We start from the raw sequence: 24585 nt of genomic DNA, 5'->3' as shown, positions 1-24585 counted from the left end.
ATAGGTGTGATCAAGCCTTAAAAGACCATTTGGTGAAGCTGCTGCCAGAGCAAGACCCAAAACACAGCAGCAATAGAATGGGGTTTTGGAGTATCCCCTTTTGGTGTGATCAGGCAATTCTGCTCATATGCAGAGCTGTGGTCCAATGAACATGGCTAAAAACAAACAAAAAGAGCGATTTGAGACTGGCAGAAAGTAGCAATCGCTGTCCTATCCAGGACAGGTCTCATCTGAAATGTAGTGGCTGTCGGAAAGAATCAGCCTACGTTAACTTGTGTCCCTCTTACATGACAGCCGGAGACCGGGCTCTCCAGTCAGCAGGCACGAGACCTCAGAGAGGAGTCCAGGATGCAGGAAGGGAGGCACAATTGTAACGATTGGTGCCAGCACACAGAGAGAATCTGATTGTTGATGATCTGCAGAATCATCAACAATACAGATGTATACTTGATTATGGATGATCTGCAGAATCACCAATAATACAAGTATGACTAACCTCTGGACACCTAATGAGTAAAGTGCTAGATGAACTGAAGGCTATCTCCCGAGGAGCGGGAGATGTAAACGGCTCGGCCAAGAGCCACCTAAGGGGCAGGTGGCCCTGGGCAGTACAGAAACTATCTCCTAGATAGTGAGGACCTGGTAACCAGGGATAATGATATCAGATGTTAAACCCTACTGCAGCCAGAGTAAGAGACCACTGGCTGCTAACAGGCCGGACTCTCTGAGGAGCAGGAGTCCTGGTTGCAGCTGACACCTGGTGGAATGGTGTTACTGCTAGTACAGATAAACTGAGCACTTAGGGAGAGTGACAGCTAGAGTGGTCGGGCAGGCCAGGTCGGCAACACACGAGCAGATCAGGTACAGAGAGAGAGAGACTGATTCGGTAACCGGGTAAAGGCAGGGTCTGGCAACAGGTGGGCAGATATGCAGAGGTACCGAATCAGAAAGTAAGAGAAAGGTCGACAGAGCAATTGGTCATAACATATAAGTATAACAAGTCCTAGACTGGGGTGTGAGTTCCTTGGTCTCGACACCCTGGAACTAGTCTAGAGTATGACACAGTAATAGCACAATGTTCCTAAGCTTGAGTGTGTGGTCCTTGGTCACAACACCCTGGAACTGGTCTGAAGAATAACACAGCAAAGACACAGTATCCCTAAGCTTGGGTGTGAGGTCCTTGGTCACAACACTCTGGAACTGGTCTAAAGTATAACACAGCAAATGACACAGTATTCCTAAGCTTGGGTGTGAGGTCCTTGGTCACAACACCCTGGAACTGGTCTAAAGTATAACACAGCAATGACACAGTATCCCTAAGCTTGGGTGTGAGGTCCTTGGCCACAAACCCCTGGAACTGGTCTAAAGTGTAACACAGCAATGACACAGTATCCCTAAGCTTGGGTGTGAGGTCCTTGGTCCCAACACCCTGGAACTGGTCTAAAGTATAACACATCAATGGCTAAGTGTGAATTCCCAGGTCCTCCTGGTTCTAACACACTGTGAGATCTGACTGGTCTGAGTGCTCACACGTTAGTATTCGCAACGGCAGACAACCAGCAACTGACAGGCAAGAAGTATATATAGTGCAGCGCTCCTCAGCACCCCCCAGTCCCACTCAGCCAATCACCCACTGCGCTGGGATCAGCTGATCCCTCTCCTATTGGCATAAAGGTCCTGCCTCCTAGCCCGCGCGCGCGTAGCTCTTCATCTGTGTGCACTACTAGGCTCAGACAAATGAGACGCATGCTGCTGTGCGGAAACCGCCGGTCTGAACGCGGAGACAGCCGCCCCGCTGCCAGACCGCGCGGCGGTGTCTCCGCAATCCATTACAGCAATGTAGCTAGACGCGACCTTTGGTCTCGTTGGATGGAATACATGTCAACAGATGACCTGAAGAAATGGAGGGTGTCTCCTCTGAGAAATGTGTCATCTATTAGCCTAATAAAGTGACTTTTAATCACTTTCTGGTCCCTAGTGAGTTCCCTGGTGAGCAAGGGCACAAACACTCAGATGGCCACCACCAAACAAATGAGGGTAAAAAAATCATGTGTACACAAGGCACCTACAAAGTGCTATTTTCAGATAAGAAACTTGCACTCTCCAACCAACGCATCTAGCATCATCAGGAGTAATGGAACTCCATTACCCCTACGTTGTACAGGAACCTCTTGATGTCATCGAAACTTTCCTCTCTCCATATTAACAGATACTTCCTTAGGCTCAAGGTTCTGTACAGCACTCAGCCTCAAACTGCTGGCAGAGGAATCGACACCGGATCTTTGTGGGTGACAGTAATTGTGCGTACCCAGCTTTAGTCATTCTGACTTTGGGTTGACTGATGGTGCCTCTCATTGAATATTTATTTACTTCTAAAATACATGCATAGATGCTTAAAATTCAAGCTTCTTAGTTTAACAAGCAGGCACAGATTAGAAAGATTTAGCAACTCATGGTAAATTATTGCAGGTTCTGTTTTTATTATCCTTACTACAATAATCTGATTGGTTGCTGCAGGTTACTGCACATTACCTTATTAAGAAACACCAATTATGTTCCAAATATTATTATAATTAGTTCCCAGTTATGGTGCCTGAAAGCTTGTGTTCCAGACTTAGGACTATAGATGCGTCAAAGTGGATTTATTTTGGTGTGAATAAATAGGCTGTTTTGCCAGGGAGATGTTTTCAGATTTTCAGACAGAAGCGTTAAATAAAAGACTTGGTTTCTTCGGGGCACAGAAAGTGCTTGCTAACCCTTCCTCATCTATATATGGAAACGTTTGCCGGCTCCGTCAAAGGAATAAGGACATCCCTTTCATGCTGAGAGCTGCTAAACTAGCGTAGGGAAGAGAGGTGCAATGTGAGCCACTTTGTGGTATTAACACTTTCCAAACCAGCAGTCATCTCTATTACAGCCAACATTCTCTACACACCACACACAGCACCACATATGATCTATGTCTAATCTGACATGCAACTGATCATGAAAGATAATGAAACACAAACAACACTTGCCGGGTCCTGAGATTCATGTAGCATCCTGCATGAAACCACACAACATATTCATTGGGGCCCATCCATAAAAAAGGTGGTGATCTGGGAAAAGATTGCCCCTTTTATATTCATCGTTCAATGCCTTTGTTCAAAATTCATTATAACAGATAGCAGATCTTTACAAGTCGTTTTATAACTCAATGCCACTAAATATTCGCTGGTCATTTCCTACAAAATCTGATTTTATAATCATCACCCAATGTTACCACATTTCTTGAAATTTTCAGCATGCAATGAAGACACACACAAAATTCCAGCTGTATTTACTCAATGCACATTTAACCCTCCTGGCGGTCTATTAAAAACCACCAGGGGGCAGTGCAGCAGTTTTTTTTTTTTTTTTTAAATCATGTAGCGAGCCTAGGGTTCGCTACATGATAGCCGCTGTGCAGCGGCATCCCCCCACCCGCTCCGATCACCTCCGGCGATCAGGAAATCCCGTTCAAAGAACGGGATTTCCTGGAGGGCTTCCCCCGTCGCCATGGAGACGGGCGGGATAACGTCACCGACGTCATCGACGTAGTGACGTCATCAGGAGTCCTGATCCACCCCTCAGCGCTGCCTGGCACTGATAGGCCAGGCTGCGCAAGGGGTCTGGGGGGGCGCGGCAGGTAGCGGCGAATCGCCGCGGAGCGGTGGTGATCGGTGTGCACACGCAGCTAGCAAAGTGCTAGCTGCGTGTAGCAAAAAAAAAAATATGCAAATCGGCCCAGCAGGGCCTGAGAAATCCTCCTGCGCGGCTTACCCCGAGCGGGGTTACCGCCAGGAAGGTTAAACAGCCATATTTTCCAAAAAAGAAATATAAAACCCAATCAACTACTTTCTAAAAAAATACTTGTAAACTTAATCAGGTGTAACTAATTATCGCTTCTAACTGTGTTGAACAGTAATCTTTTTGACTAGTTCAGCATAAACAATTATATTCCTGGACAATTCCAGTACTTGATAGTGCAAGTAAAAGAAAACAATCAACTAGGGGTAGAAAGACATCCTCAAAACATCTGAGAGATAAAGCTGAGGACAGGCACGAGTCGGGATATAGATGTTACGGCCAGAACCCGAAGTCTGGCCACTTCGGGTTCTGGCCGGTCAAAACGAGAAGTGGCCAGCTGATGCGGCCAATGTGAGAAATGTCCCCTCATTTCGGACTTTGGCCGGCCAGAACTCGTTGTGGCTGTATGTGGCCGGCCAAGTCCCGAAGTCCTGCTCCCTCGGCTCTCCCCCGCTGCCTGCACTAATCAAACCTCAGATCAGGGCGACCGGACCGAAGAGGCGGAGAGAGGCAAAGCACACAAGTTACCCGCAGGACGTGAACACTTCAGTGCGGAAGCGCCAGTCATTTGGCACTTCCGCATGTGAAGTGTATAGGTCCGGGCGGGTAGCGTGCGCGCTGCTCTGCCTCTCTCCCTCTCTCCGCTTCTCCCCGCCTCTTCGGTCGCCGTGATCTGAGGTCTGTGAGTAGTGCAGGCAACTCTCCCGGCGCACACGAAAGCCCCCCCCCTCTCAGCCAAAAAGCGCCCCCCCCTCCAGCCATGCAAAGCACCCCCAGCCATGCAAAGTGCGCAGCCCCCCCCCCATACAAAGCACCCGCAGCCATGCAAAGTGCGCAGTGAAGCCCCCCCCCCCCCCCAGCCATGCAAAGCACCTAGTGAAGCACCCCAGCCATGCAAAGTGCGCAGCCCCCCCCCCTCCCCCAACATGCAAATCACCCCCAGCAATGCAGCAGCAAAGTGCTCAGTGAAGCACCCCAGCCATGCAAAGTGTGCATTGAAGCCCCCCCAGCCATGCAAAGCACCCCCAGCAATGCAAAGTGCCCAGTGAAGCCCCCCCCCCGCCATGCAACGCACCCAGCGAAGCCCCCCCAGCCATGCAAAGCACCCCCAGCAATGCAAAGTGCCCAGTGAAGCCCCCGCCATGCAACGCGCCCAGCGAAGCCTTCCCCCCAGCCATGCAAAGCACCCAGAAAAGCCCCCAGCCATGCAAAGCGCCCAGAGAAGCGCACCCAGCCATCACTAATCACCACTGTAATTTGATCTCTCCCCTGTGTCACTCGACTGCCGCGGCAGAGCAGCTAATTTTAAAGCGCAGGATGATAAATTTGTCTGCTTTCGTCAAGAAGTAGACACGCTGCTGATTTGTTGCAGGATTGTGTATTCGCTGTGACAAAGAACGTTTTTTTTTTTCCTGTGAAGGGTATTATGCTGTTGTGTATCTTTCAGAGCAGAGAGGAGGTTCCGAGTGCCATTCATTGTGCTGGACAGGACCCAGGATGTTCTGGGATCTGTGCGTTTTGGACTTTGGCCAACTGACTTTGGCCGCTTCTAGAACTGGCCGGCCAATGTCAGAAATTCCCAGCATTTTGGACTTTGGCCGACGTCAAATCGGCCAGTTCTAGAAACGGCCGGCCAATTCTAGAATTGGCCGATTTCTGGTTTTGGCCGTAACATAGATACAGAATAATGCAGATAATGCAGTAATGCAGATTGTTGAATACCTGACAGGAATTATTTGACAAAGATTGCTTTTTTCCAAAGTAAAAAAAAAAGAGATACATTTTACAGCACAGTAATTTCAGTTGTGTAAAATTCACTAATATGACAAGCAGTGATCTAAATTATTTCCAATTTTTCCTTGTAAAGGATGGGGCGCAAGTTTTTTCCACAAAGTAAGAAGTGACTGTCTAGTGGAAGACGACCTCAATCAAATTTGGTCAAATATTAATGTCTAATTGGCCAACAACTGAGTTCAATAAGTCTGTAAATTCTACATACAGCTGCAAATCTTGTGTCCTTTTTATTTGTCAGGCTCTCACTATTCAATTAATGTCAGACACCATATGTCCCAACTATATAATTTAGAAATGGAAAATATAAATTCATACATCAAAGACAATGAATCGGATCTTCAAAGAACCAGATTAAGTAATTCCACTAAACCTGCTTCTCCACTGCCGCCGTGTCTGTAAGATTTCATTACAGAGATTAGGAATTTTCCACTTACAGTCCATTTCTGTCAGGTAGACTTCTACATACCATGCAATGGACAGGAATTTGACAAATGCTAGAACAGAGCATGAAATTCTCTAAGTTCAGAGACAGAGAGGTGCGAGGCCAATTTACTGCTACTTACCAAGTGGTGTTTAAAAATCAACAAGCTGTTTTTTCACACTTCTGGTTACAATGATTAATATATGTTTTGCTTTGAACTGAAAAATATATAGTTGGCCCAGTTTTCATAGTGTTTATCACATTGCTAAAGCATGAATGGGTGCTTCCTCATACGTATTAGTACGCCGTTGGTGAGTTGGGCGCAGGGCAATCCGAATGACGGCTCTCCCTGCTGCCGCTAAACTCCCAGGCGGCATTAAATACTATTCCCCCTCCAAGTCGTCGCAACATGGAGGGTTGTGTAATTTGGGGCTCGCCAGAGTATACCTTGTATACGATGGACTCCTTATTACCCAGACCATCACTTTATAAGTATTGCAGTCAGCTCTTTATGCAACAGCAGCATTGTCTCTAGAGATAACCATCTAATATTCTGTCTCCAGAGCTGTTAATAAGTAATTTGGATATGTCAGTCTAGTCTATGGAATTAGACAGCAACAAACTGTAAGCATAAATAATAAAAGCTTTTGAAGCAGATAAACGGCTATACATTACACAAAAAAATAAACCTTACTTCTAAAATGTACATTTCTGACTACACTTTTCAAGCATCTGTAACTAGATATTGTGGACCTCCATGGTGCTCTTTGTTTAAAGAGGTTTATAAGCAAAGAGAACACACTCATAGGGAAATTGATAACCTGAAACCTCCAGTGTTTATACTGAAGTTCATAATGGGCAGTCTTGTTTTATTTTTTATCTGTGACAATACTTGCTAATCTGAACCTTCAAACAATGCCCAACAATGGTGAGCCTTGGGTCACACTATGTCCACTGTTGTGCATTGTGATGGACTAGGAAACAGACTCAAAATTGACAGGTCCAATAATGAGTTTTTACTGGCCAGTTCACACTGACCTATTGCGAGTCCATTGTGGAAAAATCTAAGTGCATGCATTTTTCCAGACAGCAGACTAAGCTGCCACTCATCTGATGAATGATACACTTCTACTGCAGAGTGGTGGTGGAATCCACAACAGACCCGGGCAGCAACGACAGTGCATCGATCAAACTGGATTTGGATGTGGTATGGTCCAGCATAGTGTAAATCTGTCTGAATGGACAGCTTGCAAAGGTCTTTCTACTTCTGCATCACTTCTAACATCATGAATAAACAAAACATGTTTGAAACAAAAATAGAACAAAATACCATTATACTATTTTCTGTGGCTAAGAATACAATCACCACAACACATCAGACAAACTCAGCAAAAGATATCTGAAATATATCTGAAATGCTGGAAAAAATGTAAAATAAACACACCAAACACCCCAAGAAGGAAAACAAAATGGGGCAAAAAAAAAAGGTTATTTTTCATGAATTTAAGTCCAAACTGAACACTAGTGAATAGAATTATAGTATATGAAAATTGCCTTATAGAGGACTCAAACAATGGATGCCCCATAACAGTCCATAATGTTGTCTTTATACACCCATTTTAATCAAACTACATAATTTACTGCATTTAAAGTCAAGTTGATTATATTACTACTAGCGGAGCCGCATAAGAGGGTAGCGAGCAGGAATGGGGTATTGGGCACAGCGGCGGGGAGGGGGGTTAGACGCAGATGGGAAACCCCTCTTACCTGGGTTTCCCATCTGCACTCCCCCTCCAGCTTAAGCCCAGCAGCAGCCGCTGCCGCTATTAGCAAGAGGCAGCGGGCGGGGATGACTCACCTCTTCCGCGTTCCAGCGTACGTTGCACTGTCTTCACTTCCTGCAATGCCGCCCACTGTATTGTAAGTGGACGGCATTGCAGGAAGTGACGACAGGAACGCGTAAGAGGTGAGTCATCCCCGCCCGCTGCCTCTTACTAATAGCAGCGGCTGCTGCTGAACTAAAGCTAGAGGGGGGGCGCAGATGGGGGACCAAGGTGAGAGGGGGGGGGTACGACCCCCCTCCCCATCGCTGTGCCCAATACCCCCTTCCTGCCCGCTACCCCCTCCAGCTCGGCGGCAAGTGTAGGACCCGCCCCTGGGGCAGGGTGCTACTTCTTCTTCTTGCTTGGACCGGCCCCTTCTTCTTGCTTGGAGTGACCCTGGGGGCAGGGCACTACTTCTTCTTGCTTGAAGGTTGAGGCACTTAGCCTATTTTATATATAGATAATACAATTCAGTATTGTTTAATTTTGACTTACTTTTTGATAATTATTTGCCTGAATAAAAAGCCTCATGGCAGGCCCGGATTTACATTACAGGAGCCTATAGGCACAGATGCCCTGGCACCCTAGACTCCAGCCTTCATGAACCTGCAAATCTCCGCCAAACCTCACCGCAAGTGGGTTGGCTTTTCCAGCTGTCACTTCTCCCTTACTTACCATGCCCGTCATAGGTAGCTATATTAGGTAGCCAGAGGAACCTCAATATTAAGTAGCTAGAGGTGTCCCTGACTAAAGGGAAATCACATCAGTGGAATACCAAGAGCTGGGTGAATAAGCTCTCATTTACACTCTCATCAGGACTCTGAATAGAGAATGAGGGAGCCACCTCTCCATCTTTAGGTGCCTGTAAGCACGTGCCTACAGTGCCTTATGGTAAATCTGGCCCTGCCTCATGGTCCCTTACTTTGTTCCATTGCTTCAGAAATGAACAATTCAAGGGCCCAGAATCAGGATTACTATACCTATAGTGGTAGGATTAGATGGGGAAATGTGTGGGCTGGACTATTTATCATTATGACTTACCAGAGGTGCTACTAGACAAGACAAGACAAATAACATTTATATTGCGCGTTTCTCCTGTCTGACTCAAAGCGCCAGAGCTGCAGTCACTAGGACATGCTCTATAGGCAGTAGCAGTGTTAGGGAGACTTGCCTAAAGTCTCCTACTGAATAGTTGCTGCCTTACTGAACAGGCAGAGCCGAGATTCGAACCCTGGTCTCCTGTGTCAGAGGCAGAGCCCTTTACCCATTACACTAAGACAGCTTCTCTTGGTGTAAAAAGACTGGACAGAGGAAATGCCATATCTGTGCAGGTTTAACCACTGTCTTATGCTAGGAATACGCAATGAGGGTTTTTTTTAGCACATTTACGTTCGATTTTCTTTTCCACTCAATTTTCTGGGGGGAGGGGGGGTGTTTCCATTCACTTCTATGAGAAAATCGATCAGAAAAACGATCAAAATCAGATTGGACCTGCCGGAAATTACCTATCGAGCCATCTATCTGCCGAAAAAACGATTGGTGTATTCCCAGCATTAGTAGAACTAAATTATCCGTATGAAGTGGAGGTGTGGTCCACATCAGCCAATCAAACTGCAATTATCAGTCTCCAGGTCAGGTAAGAAAAGAAACAAAACAGTGACCTGATTCCAGAATGAGCCCTTCACATTTCAGTTTCTAGAAATGCCATGTGTTCTTTATACAAAACATTCAGTAATTATTCTGGAAGGTTTGGTTATATATTTGTGAATTATCTGGCTATTTTCTCTGTACATTTCCATTCTGTCTAGCCTGAAATGCACTTTGAAGATCTGCCATTCGGCCAGGTGGTGCATTCAGCACAGAACACCTCTGGCTGACAGCTAATAACAGGCCTGTGACATAATGATTTCTCTGATAACTCCTTTCACAAAACGGCAAAAAGCCTCTCAGGAAAAGGTGACATTGCGGCTGTGAGAAGGGCTCAATTTACTTCATGTGCAAAATGAGTGACATAATTCAGAAACAGGGAAGGATGCCCTGTGGAGCTGTCAGGTGGAAGAAAAACAGCTCACTAGCAGCACCAATATATCTCATAACACATGGGTAGAAAAAATAATAACTATTTGGGTTTATATGTATAATTACTACAACTTTTTATTTTTTTTATTTTTTTGCAAGAAACAGAGAAAACAGATTTATAGAATTATTACAATTAATAAACAATAACAGCAGAATGTATGCTGTGCATCAATATAATCTAAAACATGGGAGCTTGTAGAGCTTGCTGGGCTCCTAGCGGTTTCCACTGCATAGTGAGCTACTGTCCAGGGAGGGTTAATAAGATGTAAGTAATTCCGAGTTGATGCAGAATAATGCAAACTTTGGATGCAAAGGTATGGAGCTAATAAAAGACTAATCAATTACTGTGCCAAGGTGAAATTTGATTCGTCCATTTTTAGGATGCAGAAATTTGCATACTGAATTTGCATAATCCTGCATCTGAACTATTTGCATCTCATTGACCATCCATACTAATGAAAACAGAAGTCTAGCCTACGAAGTGGTTTTCCATCAATTCACTTAGGATTTAAACCACTAGATGAACATAATAAAGAACAAAACAACTTATATTAAAAATAAAATGATTTAATGGTAAGCATTGATAACCCTGATTTCCCATTGGTGTAATTTAATGTAATACGGCAACTCTGTTAAAAAAGGATTGTGAGCGAGGGGAGGTAAGTGGATTGTGTAAACTACAGTCATGTCTGCAAAGATCCCACAATACAGAACTTACGCCACTACTGTTGACTGGACTACAATAACACACAGCACAATTCACACAAATACATCTATTCTGTAAAACTTTGCATACCCATAGATGTTAATACATAAAAAGTATGTCTGTCATGCAAATATACATGCACAAACACAAACCCAGAAAATAAATAGTTTTCCATTAAGGTGGCCAAAACGAGAATAGACAGTTAAAAGGGCACTGGTGTTCTCTACAGCACCTGTTCTAAATGATGCCAGGCCAGCAGACTCTTCTCAACAAGGATAGAGATAGAAAAAAAGAGACTGATTGGTTTTAATCCTTCCCCACACCACTTTTCAATTTTTTCATTTTTTTTTATTTTCGGTTTTGGTTAAAAAAAAGAAAAAAAAATTCCCTGGAAAAAAAACACAAGGTGAAATCTTTCAAATGGGAGCCCAGATGTAAACCGCTACACAGATAGTCTACTTCTCAAAACAAAAACAGGAAAATGCGCTTTTTTTGTAGTTTCACACATCTCCTTGCAGAGTATGGGCAGTGGAGGTGGTGGAAGAGCATCTGTTTTGGGGCCACACACACTGCACTTCAACTCCCCATATTTTCCTTCACGTGTGTTTTGTGAGCTACAAACACTAATTTATTTATTTATTGTATGTATAAAGCGCCAACATATTACGCAACACTAATCCAACATGAAGAAAGACACAGAGACCCGGTGCAATGTGTCTGGCCCTGGACCAGGTAAGATGCTCTTCCACCGCCTCTGCTGCCAGTAGACATCAGGAAACACGGTAAGTGAGAGGGCGGGCAGCCGCTAGACACCAGGGAACACACTATGGGAGAGGGAGGTGGGGCCACTAGACACTAGGTTTTTATGACCTGAGTATAAACTGAGATTTTGCTCTGGGGGCATTTTAGGAGCAAAACATAATCTTGGTTTTTACTCGAGTATACATGGTATGTTTCATGGATATGAGAGGAAACTGGAGTACCCAGGGGAAACCCACAAAAGCACACACCCTGTGCCACCACAGTATGTGTACTAGAAATAATACAGATATCAGTATAATAATCAGTCATCTGTCTATCATGTAAATTATGAAAATGAATTACCAATCTGTAGTTTTGAATGTAAATTTCCTGCCCCTCTCCTCAAATTTTGAGTGGCTGCTTTGCTGGTCATGTGACTACTCAGAAATACTTTCCTTACAGTAAAGTCTGTTGATAGATTTGCATTGTTCACAAAGGTACCAAGGTAGATCAGCATGCTTACAGGCAGGACCTATTGTTTGGTGACCCGTTAATCTACAGTACATCCAATATTACTGTCAATACTTCTGTACCAGCTGTGGACTGCAAACAAACAGAAAAGCTGTTTTCAAACCAAAAATCGCAATTGCAGTGCAAAGAGATTGCGATTTTATCATGAATTTTTTTTACATTTTGCAAACCCAGAAAAAATGCAGCAAGGTCAGTGATAGCTTTTTGTAAATAAGGTGGATAAAAGAAGAGCAATAAACTGCAATATCATTAGATGAGTGGTTGCACGAGGCGCTCTATTTTCACATGAACTATATATTTCCTGCAGGTAAGGGTGGAATGGGGAGGAGTTCAGTCCAGCCAAGTTGTATCTGACAAAACCACAATAATTGAGCATTGCAAACCCTAATAATGCAAAACGGTTTGTGCAATGCAATGCATACAACCTTTGTGCTAGTTATAATACATTCCACATAATATGCATCAAAAAAACATAAGCCTGAACTATTAGCTTTAAAACTCCTCTAATCTTTTAAAATAGATGTGAACTAAACTTAAAATGTATGAGGTGGCCATACCTGGGGCTTATTGTCCCAATAAACTGGTCCCTCCGCTTTGCCATCCTCCCCTTTATGTTGGAGTTATGTCCCCTGTTCACCAGTGAAAGGCACATTGCTTTGTCCAATACATGCACCCTCTTAGTACATGCTCCCACATGGCTGTCTACAGGAGCCTCGGCCTGGAGCCTGTTATGCATGCTCGGCTACACATGCCCATAACGCTTATGCACATGGCTGCTTTGCACAGCAGTGCGGGAGTGTAATCAAAGAGGGCATGCGGCGTGGAAAGAGCTCCAACTTAGTCTAGTTTAAACTTAGAAAGGGGGGAGTGGGGTTTAGAGAACTCCAATATGGAGGGGAAGCTGGCAATGCTGAGGGGCCATGAAGTTTATGGGGACATGGAAGAAGCCATGGCAGTGTTCTCCCCAGGCTCTTTTAGCCGGGTGCTCCACCCGGCTAGTTTTGGTGAGCACCCGGCTGTCATTGGCTCACCTCCTCCTAAGCTGTAAGCCGAGTTGTACAGAGAAGTGCTGGCTCGACATTCTCTCATCACGCCCCACCCAGCTACTTTTTCATGCCACCCGGCTGGAAAATATTTCTGGGGAGAACACTGCACGGGTATGGATAACTCACACATTTTGAGTTCAGGCACTCTTTAAAGATAAATTCAGGTACTCTTTAAAGATAAATTAAGTGAACTGGAAAAAAATGAAATCAGGCTGTAGCTAGGAGCATTTCATTAACATGTCCAGAGTTACGCACAGCTGTGGAATTTCACACATGAGTTTTTATCAGGCACAATGCTAAGAGCACAGCACATCTTGAATTTAACGTTATATCGTCCCTCAAAGAATTCATTAGAGCGCAGCCATTACAGGTTACAAAGAGATGTCATTTTTACAGGTCTGAAAACAGTGAAGTCATCAAAACCTTCAAGACTTTCTAAAAATAAAAATGTACTACCTTAAAATATCTATAAAAACTGAGAAAACATTACTGGTTGTGGTGTATGCAAAATTATCAAAACTATGAACCCACTTTTATCAGGTTTGACTGTAAAGATTTATTTTCTCACTCGGGATTCTTACTGCTGTTCGTGTCTAAGGAGTGGAGCTCTACGGGCTTTTTTTGGTCTGATTGGAAAATCTCTTTCAATTGGAAAATCTCTTTCAATATCACTGAAAGGCAATCACATAAAAAAAATGCAGCAGGCAGTGTATTTGCAATTCAACTACAATCGTATCACATTGCAATGCAAGTAGTGGAAAGGAAAGCTGCAATTTACATAAAAAAATGTCCTTGCGTTTGGCAAATTCCGTGCACTCTGAAAAAAAAAGATCAAAGTGCATGCAGTAGAAAATGGCCCCTCACTGATTTGTATGACATCTCCAGTGTTTATGATGGTAAACCTATGCTTACCAAAATGGGATAACCCAACAAAAGAGAGTTCTCAACTGTAAACCCCCGACTCACTTAAAGGGAACCTGAAGCAAGAGGAATATGGAGGCTGCCACATTTGTTTACTTTTAAACAATACCAGTTGCCAGGCAGTCCTGCTGGTCTCTTTGGTCATAGCACGACTTTGTTGGAAGTCGTCTGGCTTAAAGGCATACCCATGAGAGGTGCTCGGAGTCTCTTTATTACATTTTTATGTAAAGTGACTAAATCCTTAAGAAACTTGTAAGTGTAACAGATGTGCTTCATTACACACTCTTGATATAGTATTGCTGAAAATCCAAGTCCTGCTGTTAGGAAAGCTCAGAGACACATTTTGAGCTTGTGCCCACCCTACTTAACCTATGGAACAATGGAACTTCGAGGTTTCTCTACAATGAGCCATTAGTAGAATGAAAATACTGAAAGTCACATAGGCCTGACAGCTCCTTACAGTAAACTGTCACCTCCAACTTAATTATTCTACAGTGTCTGCAACCTGGCAACAGAACTCCATGGTCTACTGCTCTCCTACAGCACATCACAGCATTGCAAGAGTAGAACATCAGCTGCTCCAAGCCAAATGCACTTTGCATGTCAACGCTTTGGTGCAGCAAAGTGGAAGCAACAAACTAAGTGCTCTGATTTGCCTTTAAATTGCTTGATATTTTCACGGGAAAATCTGTGATAACAATGGCAAAACAAATCTGGTTCAGTCAGCTCCAATCAAAAGGAATTCATTTGCTTTCAGGTTGGCTGGTACTGTTTTTTTAGCCAGATACTAGTGTTTTGTTTCTATTTACTTTTCAGGAGAGCCAGGCTGCATTTGACTGCACCTCATTTGCATACATAAAACACTGGTCTATTACCTCTTGCAATGGCAAAAAATTAAAAGTGAATACAGGCAAATTCTAAGCAGGCCACAATCCTTCCGTGACCACTAAATACAAGAGTATTTAGCCTTTAGCATTTGGGATGTCACACAGGCACCCCAGGATATGGAATTGAAGAAAGGAAAGCCCCATCTACACGATACTATTCTTTGTACGATTCAATTACGATTCTATTTACGATCAGATTAAATCCGACATGTCCGATTGGGATTCGATTCAATTCGATTTGCCATTGCAAAACAATTATATATGCTCAGCGCAGAGTCCAAAAACAAAAGACGAGTCTTCAACAAAGGATAAAAGCAGGCAAATCTCCACCACAATAAATATTGGGTTTACGGCACAGCTCTGCAATCATGGATACCCAAAAAAGGAAAGAGGCTTACCAGCTGGTGACAACCCACATTATAAGGTTGTATCAACGCTTTGGTAGGACATCAGGAAGCAACAGTCTGTCCAGGATCCACCAATTCAGCAATGATACCTCTCACGAATGGATATCAGTAAACATCATAAAAAACAAACAAACGGCAACTCTAAGTGTAAACCGTTTAATATAGAGTTTTCATAGTAAAAACAGCTTAAAAATAGCATAAAAATAGCATAAAAACAAAACTTACATACGGGGCCCATGCAATGGGAACCCCGAGCAAGTTGCCCTTTCCAGGGAAGGGAAGGAGACAGGCGGCACCTTCATACTGTCCTTTACTGCTGACCCATACACGCGTGCAACTTGCTTGGGGTTCCCATTGCATGGGCCCCGTATGTAAGTTTTGTTTTTATGCTATTTTTATGCTATTTTTAAGCTGTTTTTACTATGAAAACTCTATATTAAACGGTTTACACTTAGAGTTGCCGTTTGTTTGTTTTTTATGATGTTTACTGATATCCATTCGTGAGATGAATCATTGCTGAATTGGTGGATCCTGGACAGACTGTTGCTTCCTGATGTCCTACCAAAGCGTTGATACAACCTTATAATGTGGGTTGTCACCAGCTGGTAAGCCTTTTTCCTTTTTTGGGTATCCATGATTGCAGAGCTGTGCCGTGAACCCAATATTTATTGTGGTGGAGATTTGCCTGCTTTTATCCTTTGTTGAAGACTCGTCTTTTGTTTTTGGACTCTGCGCTGAGCATATATAATTTATCTGTTTGTGAACTCTGGACATCGTTCTTCTCTCAGCAGCGGCCACTTTGTTTCCTTGGCGCTGATACACATATGTAAACTCATTGCAAAACAATATCGTGTAGATGGGGCTGAAGAAGCAGCTAGCGGGGAGAGACAAGATCGGAACTGCGCCGTGGACAGGTGAGAGTAGCTTCATCGGCCATTGAATTGAACGCTGCTAGTGAGACGCTCCCGATTCCGTCCTGCATCACTTAGGCCTAGTTCACACTACAAGACGCAAAACAATTTTTTAAAGAAATGTGTGTTTTCGCACATCACTTTAAGAAAAACCACTCTAAAAATGGTACAGGCAGCACCTTTTTGATTTTGTCAAAATCAAAACGTAGCACGGTAGCAGTGAGAACACCCTCATAGGCTAACACTGCTTTAGTGCTTTGCCGATGGCTGCCGATCGGCAAACTGAGTGCAAACTGAGTGCAAACGCTTACAGTGTAAACCTGCCCTGATTGTGATTTGTATCTGGCAAGGCAGGAGGGGAGATAATCTCTGGTGATTAGCATCATTTTTACATATCACTGTAGCAAATATTACAGTGATAGTCTAGACTGATTTTTATTTTTTTTTGCACTGCAGACATTGCTGCTATTTTTACGAATTATGAGACCATTTTGCTAACTTCCTATCATGGTGACACTGAGGGCTCTGATTTAACATGAACTTCCTGTTTCTTTTGGAGTACACTGTGCATATAATTCATGTGGGTGATCCACAAAGAACCTAAGTCACTGTAATTGACTGTGTTGTGTATTCATTCTCTCTTCTATCTTTTTATCTTGTTTTTGAGTCATCTTAATTAACTGCTGCCATGGCTAATTGTTATCACTAAAATAAGTACAATACTGGGAAAATACAAACTGAGACAACTGTAATGATGATGTACTGAAGAGATTCAAAGAAACGAAAGGGTCAGGGTGGCAGGAAAAAACAATGGCATTGCTGTATGCGAGATAAATTACAAATTATTTGGTCATTACTATAGCAACATTCAATGTACATAATAAGAGCTAGCTTTACATTAAAGGTTACGTTCTTTATGGTTTAGGTCTAGGATTGTTGGAAGCAGGATATAAATGAAATTTAATCTATAGCAAGCAATAGCAAATATGGAGCACATCTACTTAATGAAGGCATGAAATATTACCGAGATGTAAAATATCAGTAATATTTACTCCATTTCTCACACTAATCTCTCTCTTCCAACGCCTAATCTTCCTCTCCGTGCCTAACACTAACCTCTCTTCCCTCTCCTAACACTAACCTAACCCGTGGGGCTACACTATTTTATAGCCAAACCCATTCTTATTCTCTCATACTAACCTTTTGATCCTGCCGCTATGCAAGTTTGGCTACACTGTAGGTGAACTCACAACCAACCCATCCACCATCCCTAACGCTATATACAGTGTAGCCTAACAGATAACCGTTCCGTGCGTCAACCCTACATTGTAGCAACTGGTGCCCTTACAGCCCAAATCCCTGTTTCGGCGAATATGTGCCCAGTGGTAACAACATAGATCAGATAGTGGAAATAGCTAGGGCCAGCACACACTGGGAATTGTAGAAAACTTGGGTGGCCAACGAATGTGAATGATGAGTAAGCACAGTATGCCAGTTAGGGTAGCTTGGTGAGAATCAAAGAGGTGGCATGGTGGGTGATACAGTAGATTAGCAGTGAGAGAATAGATGAATGTTGGATTTCACAGGCCAAGCATTTGGGGTTTTTTCACATTTCAGGTTGGAAGAGGTTAGGTTTAGGTGCTTGTTTATTGTTACATAGTTACATAGTTATTTTGGTTGAAAAAAGACATACGTCCATCGAGTTCAACCAGTACAAAGTACAACTCCAGCCTGCTCCCTCACATATCCCTGTTGATCCAGAGGAAGGCGAAAAAACCCTTACAAGGATTGTGATAGTCTTTATGTTAGAAGAAGGGGTAGTTATGTTAGAAGAGTGTTTAATAGGATAGAGAGGAGAGTAGTTGTATAATGGGGAGTGGGGATTACTTGAAAAGGAGACTTGAAACTATTTTATGATGTAGGGACTATAGGTGAAGCAGAGGGGAAAACAAATTGTTGACTTCTGCCAACAATACATGACACAACACTGAAACTAAGCACTACCCTGCCATAGCAAGAACTATAGGTACACAGATGAGAGGAGTGGGTAGCTGGGGTGAAAGGAAGTGACTTAGGGTTGAAAGTTTAGATGAGTGGTGGCTGTGTCACTAGATGAGGGTCGAGCAAGGTGAGGGATAGATAGAAAAATATCAGAAGAGCTGCATTAGGAGTGAATGGTTAGGTAAGTATTAGGTGGGTAGATTGGGGTAATGGACGGTAAAATGGGGTACAGGATAGGCGAGTGTTGGGTAAGTGAGTGCTGCCCCCACCAATACTGCTACCGCTGTGCAATGCACAATCTGTGCTTCCCAGAGACTGAAATGGCTTCCATTAGCTGGTCTGTACAGCTCCTTGTTATTTTTTACACTCTTGAAGGAGGTAAGACGATTAAAGTAGGACTATAATGTTTGAGTTTATATCCATACTTTATAATCTGATAGAAATTGGTTGTTGTTCACTTTTATTTGTATCTGTGTTAATAATTGTCCTATCTCATTATGTCTTTCACACAGATTTAGATAAGGACTTGGCTCCACCATGCCACCTCTCCTCACTCTTGCCCCCCATGGAAGCTGAGGTAGACCTATCACCGAAACGTATATGTCACATTAACGTCACCTACTTTATTGTTTAAATATAAAGGAGTTTCTTCTCCACTTAGTATTTTCCTTTTAGACTGTTCATGATTCAAATCCATATTCTGTCCTGTACATGATAAGCTATTCATGCTCTGCAGAATATTCTATATTCTATCGCTATTCTATGTAGAAATAGTTGAACATAGATTTATGGGTACTGTAGTTGATAGCACACACAGGGCCTGATGCAGGAAATCGCAGTATTATTGGCATGCACAAACAGCATATAGCAAAATTTCCCTCACTATCTGCAGTGTGTACTGCGAGTTGCAATATTAGCAAGACCCGCAGTACTCGGCTAGTGCAACCGTTGCTACGGTGATGCACGCTACTAACGGTAACACTCGTTAGTAATGCGCATTACCATAGCAATGGTTGCGCTAGTCAAGTTCCATGTGTATCGCTAATAGCGCAACTCAGGGTACATAGTGCCGATAGTAAGGGCAAGAATGCTGTGCGCTGCCTGTGCACTGCAATATTACCGCAATTTCCTGCATCAACTCTAAATCAGTAATAAATAAACAACCAATATCCATGATTTCTGAAATATTTAGGACAGGTAGGTCACTTAATGGGACATTTCAGGCATAATCTGAAGTATTCCACACATTCCACAGGTTAAATTATCACACACACAAAAAATAATAATAATTAAAAATAACATTTATGGATGAGAATCATTAACATCACAGAACATTTTATTCCTATTTTACAGAACTTTCTACAGTATATGGGGTCAAAGGCAGTAACAGGGGGTATAGGATAGGTGAATTCTGGGTAGATGAAAAAATTCTATATTCTATTCATAGTCTATAGGAAATGTATATTCCCGTCCTAGTCTATATGACATTCTATCTTCTATTCCTATTGTGCAAAACATTCTATATTCTATTCTTATTGATAGTGACCATGAACCTTTTAGAGATCGAGAGCCCAAACTGCAACCCAGAATTATTTATCACAAAGTGTCAACATGGCAATTTGACCTGAACATCCTCCGCCTCCCTTGCTCCCCAACTCTGTTCTCTTTGTCGCTGTAGTGTCGCTTTAAATATAAAAGACACACACCTATTTCTAATGGGTCATATTGTGTGTATGGGATGAAAGGTCATATGTAGTCTTAGGGCCAAATCTCATGAGAGACTGTGCCTGTGACTAGTGGCAGTTTCTAAGTGTCTCGTGTCAGGAAGCCCTGAAGGGCTAATAATGAAGTCAATATGTTGGGACATCAGAGGTTAGGTCCCTCTTAAGCAGGAAGTGGTGTACATCCCAACATATACAACAGATACTGCTTAATAGGAACCTAATCTGTAAGAACTGAGGCTCTTTATAGCTATGGCCAGTAAGGACGTTCAAACAATTCTGAGCTGATGCAGGACCCTGCAAACCATCCATGGAAATCCATGCAGCCTGATATCACATTTCTTCTTTGAATAAATGGAGCACTTCTTCCTTGCTATTAACAAGCATAGTGTACTGGTTAAGGGCTCTGCCTTTGACATGGGAGACCAGGGTTCGAATCCTGGCTAGGTCAAGTACCTATTCAGTAAGGAGTTCAAGGCAAGACTCCCTAACACTGCAGGGTGGCCTCTTAAGCGCGTCCCAGTGGCTGCAGCTCTTGAGCGCTTTGAGTCCGACAGAAGAAAAGCGCTATATAAATGTTCAGATTATTATTATTATTATTATTATTAATGCTACTCTGAAAGCTCCCTCTTATGACCTTCAGCACTAGGAACCTACTCTACTATGGTCCCCTGCTACCATGAGTATAGTGTTAAATACTGAAATTTTTCTCTGTTACGAGGGAGCGCTTGCAAAAATAAACACAAGGAGTTTGATGGCAATATTCTCTCTGACAGTCGCATTCAACATTCGATAAGTGTTTCATTGTTCAGTGGTGTCTTCTGGCTGTTTCATGGGCATTCCTTGGTAACTGTGCCCATAGAAGATTACCTACAACAGTGGTTCCCAGCGTTTTCGAAGTCGTGACACATGACGCCAAATGCTCAGATCTCCGTGACACATCCCCCCCCCCGCCGCCTGATTTAGAATGATCGCACAGCAACGACAATTTACACTGCGCATTTCAGCCACGGTTTGCCCCCCAGCCCCCATAAAAAAAAAAGCCCTCAGACTCAGTATAAGTAGTTAGTTAGCCAAGTATATGTGCCCCCAGTAAAGGAAGTCAGGTGTAGGTACCCTCAATATAGGTAGCAAAGCATAGGTGCCCCCAGTAGTATAGAAAGTCAGGTGTAGGTGCCTGCAATATAGGTATATAGGTGCCCTCAGTATAGGTATGTAGGTGCCTGCAGTATAGAGAAGTGTCCCCAGTAAAGGTATGTAGGTGCCTGCATTATAGGTATATAGGTGCCCGCAGTATAGGTATGTAGGTGCCTGCAGTATAGGTATGTAGGTGCCCGCAGTATAGGTATGTAGGTGCCCGCAGTATAGGTATGTAGGTGCCTGTAATATAGGTATATAGGTGTCCCCAGTAAAGGTATGTAGGTGCCTGCAGTATTGGTATATAGGTGCCCGCAGTATAGGTATGTAGGTGCCTGTAATATAGGTATATAGGTGTCCCCAGTAAAGGTATGTAGGTGCCTGCATTATAGGTATATGGGTGCCTGCAGTATAGGTATGTAGGTGCCTGTAATATAGGTATATAGGTGTCCCCAGTAAAGGCATGTAGGTGCCCTGCAGTATTGGTATATAGGTGCCAGCAGTATAGGTATATAGGTGTCCTTAGCATAGATATATGGGTGCCTGCAGTATAAGTATATAGGTGCCCGCAGTATAGGTTTGTAGGGTGCCATAAGTATGGTTAGCTAAGCATAGGTCTCCCCAGTTTAGGATGTTAGGTGTAGGTAGCCAAGCATAGGAGCTTGGTGTTCCCTCCAGGTAGTATGAGCAGGCGGTTCACTCACCCAGCTCCGTGAATTCCAGCGATGACGTCTCTTCAGCGCCCCGCTCTCTGCTCTATCTCCACTCTGTGTATAATTAGAGCAGGACTACAACAAAATGGCCGTCATCGTCCGTGTTTGTGGACAACGGCGGCCATTTTCTTGTAGCCCTGCTCTAATTACACTGAGCAGAGGCAGAGAGCGTGGGAGGAAGACAGCAGAGCGGCGGCACATCCCCGAGACTGCCGCGACACATGAATGTGTCGCGGCACATAGGTTGGGAAACAGTGACCTACAACATGGACACTGCTCTACTGCTACAATGGATACAGCAGTACTGCTAACATCAATGTCGAACACACTACATTGATACAGTGTCTTTTCCTGCTGCTGCCGCCCATTACTAGTGTGAATCAACCCTAAATGAAAGTAGTTGACTTGTTATCTGTGTCCTGTGCCAGTGACAAATGATGACTCCCTGTGCTGCTTAAGTGTAGAGATCATAGATAAAGCATCTTTGTCTGGACGTCCCTACACTCTACACAAGAGTAAAAGGAGAGTTATCCGGAAATAGAAATTGCTGATCCTGTCTCTTCAATGACAGCACAGGAAGCCAGGGGCTGTAAACGGCACGAGGCAATTACACTGAATGACCTGCCAGCAGTCAAACTGGCACGCGACACATCTGTAGCAAGTCTAATATTCTAGGATATGTATAATAAGGTCAGTTCATACACAAAGTCTGTGTGTGAATCTTTGCTTAACCAATAATAGAGAAAATAGGTTATAGTAGCATGAGTGTCTCTCAACATTATCATCTGCTGATGAGATACCACCAATGTTGGTAATAATCATTTCAATTTCAAGCACCCCTGATACACATATATATCTGTTAGGAGTTATCAACTATTCCTTAATACTTTTAATTATACATGCTTATTTAGGTTTTTGTTTGTGATATTCTCAAAAAATATAGAAATGACATACAATGTTTTATAACGGACTGACTATGACACACATCGTGACGTACTTCTGCCCAACTAGAACCCAACCAAAGTACTCCCACATGTGCTGAGGACCTGGAGTCCAGATGCAGTGCAAAACTGGAACACTTACAAAATGTTGCCCCAACTCTTAATTTGTGAGTAGAAGTCTGTATCCTCACCCACCAGCAGGGGCTGTAACAGAACTGCTTTATTATTGTGCCTGTATAAGCAACAGCCTGGAGCGAGCGACTCTTATGAGGCTTAAAATAATAGACCAAAAAACAAGAGGAAAAGGTCAGGCAGGCACACCATAGGTTAAAACTTAACACCATTTTACTAGCAGTCTTTCAATGAGACTGTTCCATAAACTGCAATTGCAGTATCTTGAAAACTTATTGTCAGCAACATGCATTCACCAGCTTTCTTAAGCTTAATAAGTTAAAGCAGAACACAGCGTAGCTTAACACAACAGCATGACAGGGTGAAGCGAGCTAGCAGTGCAGGCTGCATATACTTGTGTGCAGAAGTGGTGACTCAGTGGCAATGGATGACGCTAGGCTGCAACATGAGCAGCATCACCGGAGGGCTGGCATGAACACTTTCATTCCAGCGCAGGAGACTTGGGCGCAGCAGTGAGTAACTTCAGTGCCGTCAAAAGACGGAGCTGAAGTTACTTATAAAACACTATGATTCGGACTCCAGCAATTGCTGGAAGCCGAATTATTTCATTCCCCACCAGCCATGGCGGCCTGGAGGGGGAATAGTATTTAACATCTATAGGAATTTGTGCAGGAGCGGGATAAGCCATACAGGCTGTATCCTGCACCCAAGTCTCCTGCACTGATTCCTCTCATACGAGGCTGGCATGGCCCACTTTTCCTTACAGCTGTTTCGCCCCTATCCTTAGGCCTCATCAGAGGATAGCTGGTGGTCAAAACCTCCCCATATGTGTATGTGTAGTGTAGTGTAATCTCAACAGGTTGTAAAGATATATGCTGGTCTAGAGTTCAGCTTGAAGATGCACAATGGGAAGGAAGGAACCCTGGGGTAATATTTTCTAGATCTAGAGTCCAGCTTGAAGACCAAGGGTTACAAACAGGCTAGGAGCACACTTATCTATGCAGAAAAGCATGCGATTCAAAGCTCCGTACTCACCACCCAACAGGTCCAACAACGTCCCCTTGACAGCGGTCGTTCAGCGTCGCCTTTTCCTGCCGGCGGGTATGCACGACGTCACGCGACATTACACGTTGGCCGCAAACAATACTGTCGATGTACTACGATCGCTGTACTTTTCAAAGGAGTCATTGGGGATCTTAAAGATCCGATCTGCCGTGATGGTCGTCGTTATTATTTATTTTTTTTGGTTTACAAACCCACAAACGTGGCAAACTCCCCATGTTCATGTCTTTGTCGCTACTAATATTAGCACAGCCACAGCAGCTGTCATTACAGCAGACAGAATATTAATCATCGCTTTTCCTTCCTGCAGTAGATCCCAAAACAGTGATGATACTGATAAAATGATACGTTGTTGATATCTGCTAGTAAACTCCATGCATATATTCTCTTAGTGACTGTTGCTACAGATTTACCAGTGCATCCTCAATCACAGCTGTCATTGCCTCAGTCTAATTATTTCTGCCAAAAAACACTGATTGTGGCTAACCACATCCCCCTGTCTGTGCCCACTAACCTATAAAGAAACAAACGCTGGGATCTGCAATATCTATGACCACAAAAACACGTCTATAATACATGTGAAATGATCTTTATACCTTCTGCACTACCATCCTATTTCTGGAGGCAAGAGACATTTTAGAGACATACATTCTCCTTCTCATGTACTCGCATGCATTAATCAGTATTTCAGTCTCATGTTTTGTTCTAAAATATTTCTCAGCCCAATGCTACAAACTATTATAAAGAAAACCTGGATATAGCAGCTGATATATTTTAAGTAAT

General features: G+C 43.3%; 1 protein-coding gene across 2 annotated transcripts in view; it reads right to left on the bottom strand.

Moving 5' to 3' along the window:
* The window catches only part of PLCL1 (phospholipase C like 1 (inactive)), a 373846-nt gene that overhangs the window by 220037 nt on the left and 129224 nt on the right, over positions 1 to 24585 (bottom strand). The window lies entirely within an intron of this gene.

This window comes from Hyperolius riggenbachi, chromosome 7 (assembly GCF_040937935.1).
Source record: "Hyperolius riggenbachi isolate aHypRig1 chromosome 7, aHypRig1.pri, whole genome shotgun sequence".
Classification (NCBI taxonomy): Eukaryota; Metazoa; Chordata; class Amphibia; order Anura; family Hyperoliidae; genus Hyperolius; species Hyperolius riggenbachi.
The sequence above is the reverse complement of the archived record's forward strand: the minus strand, read 5'-3'. Positions and strand labels throughout refer to the sequence as shown.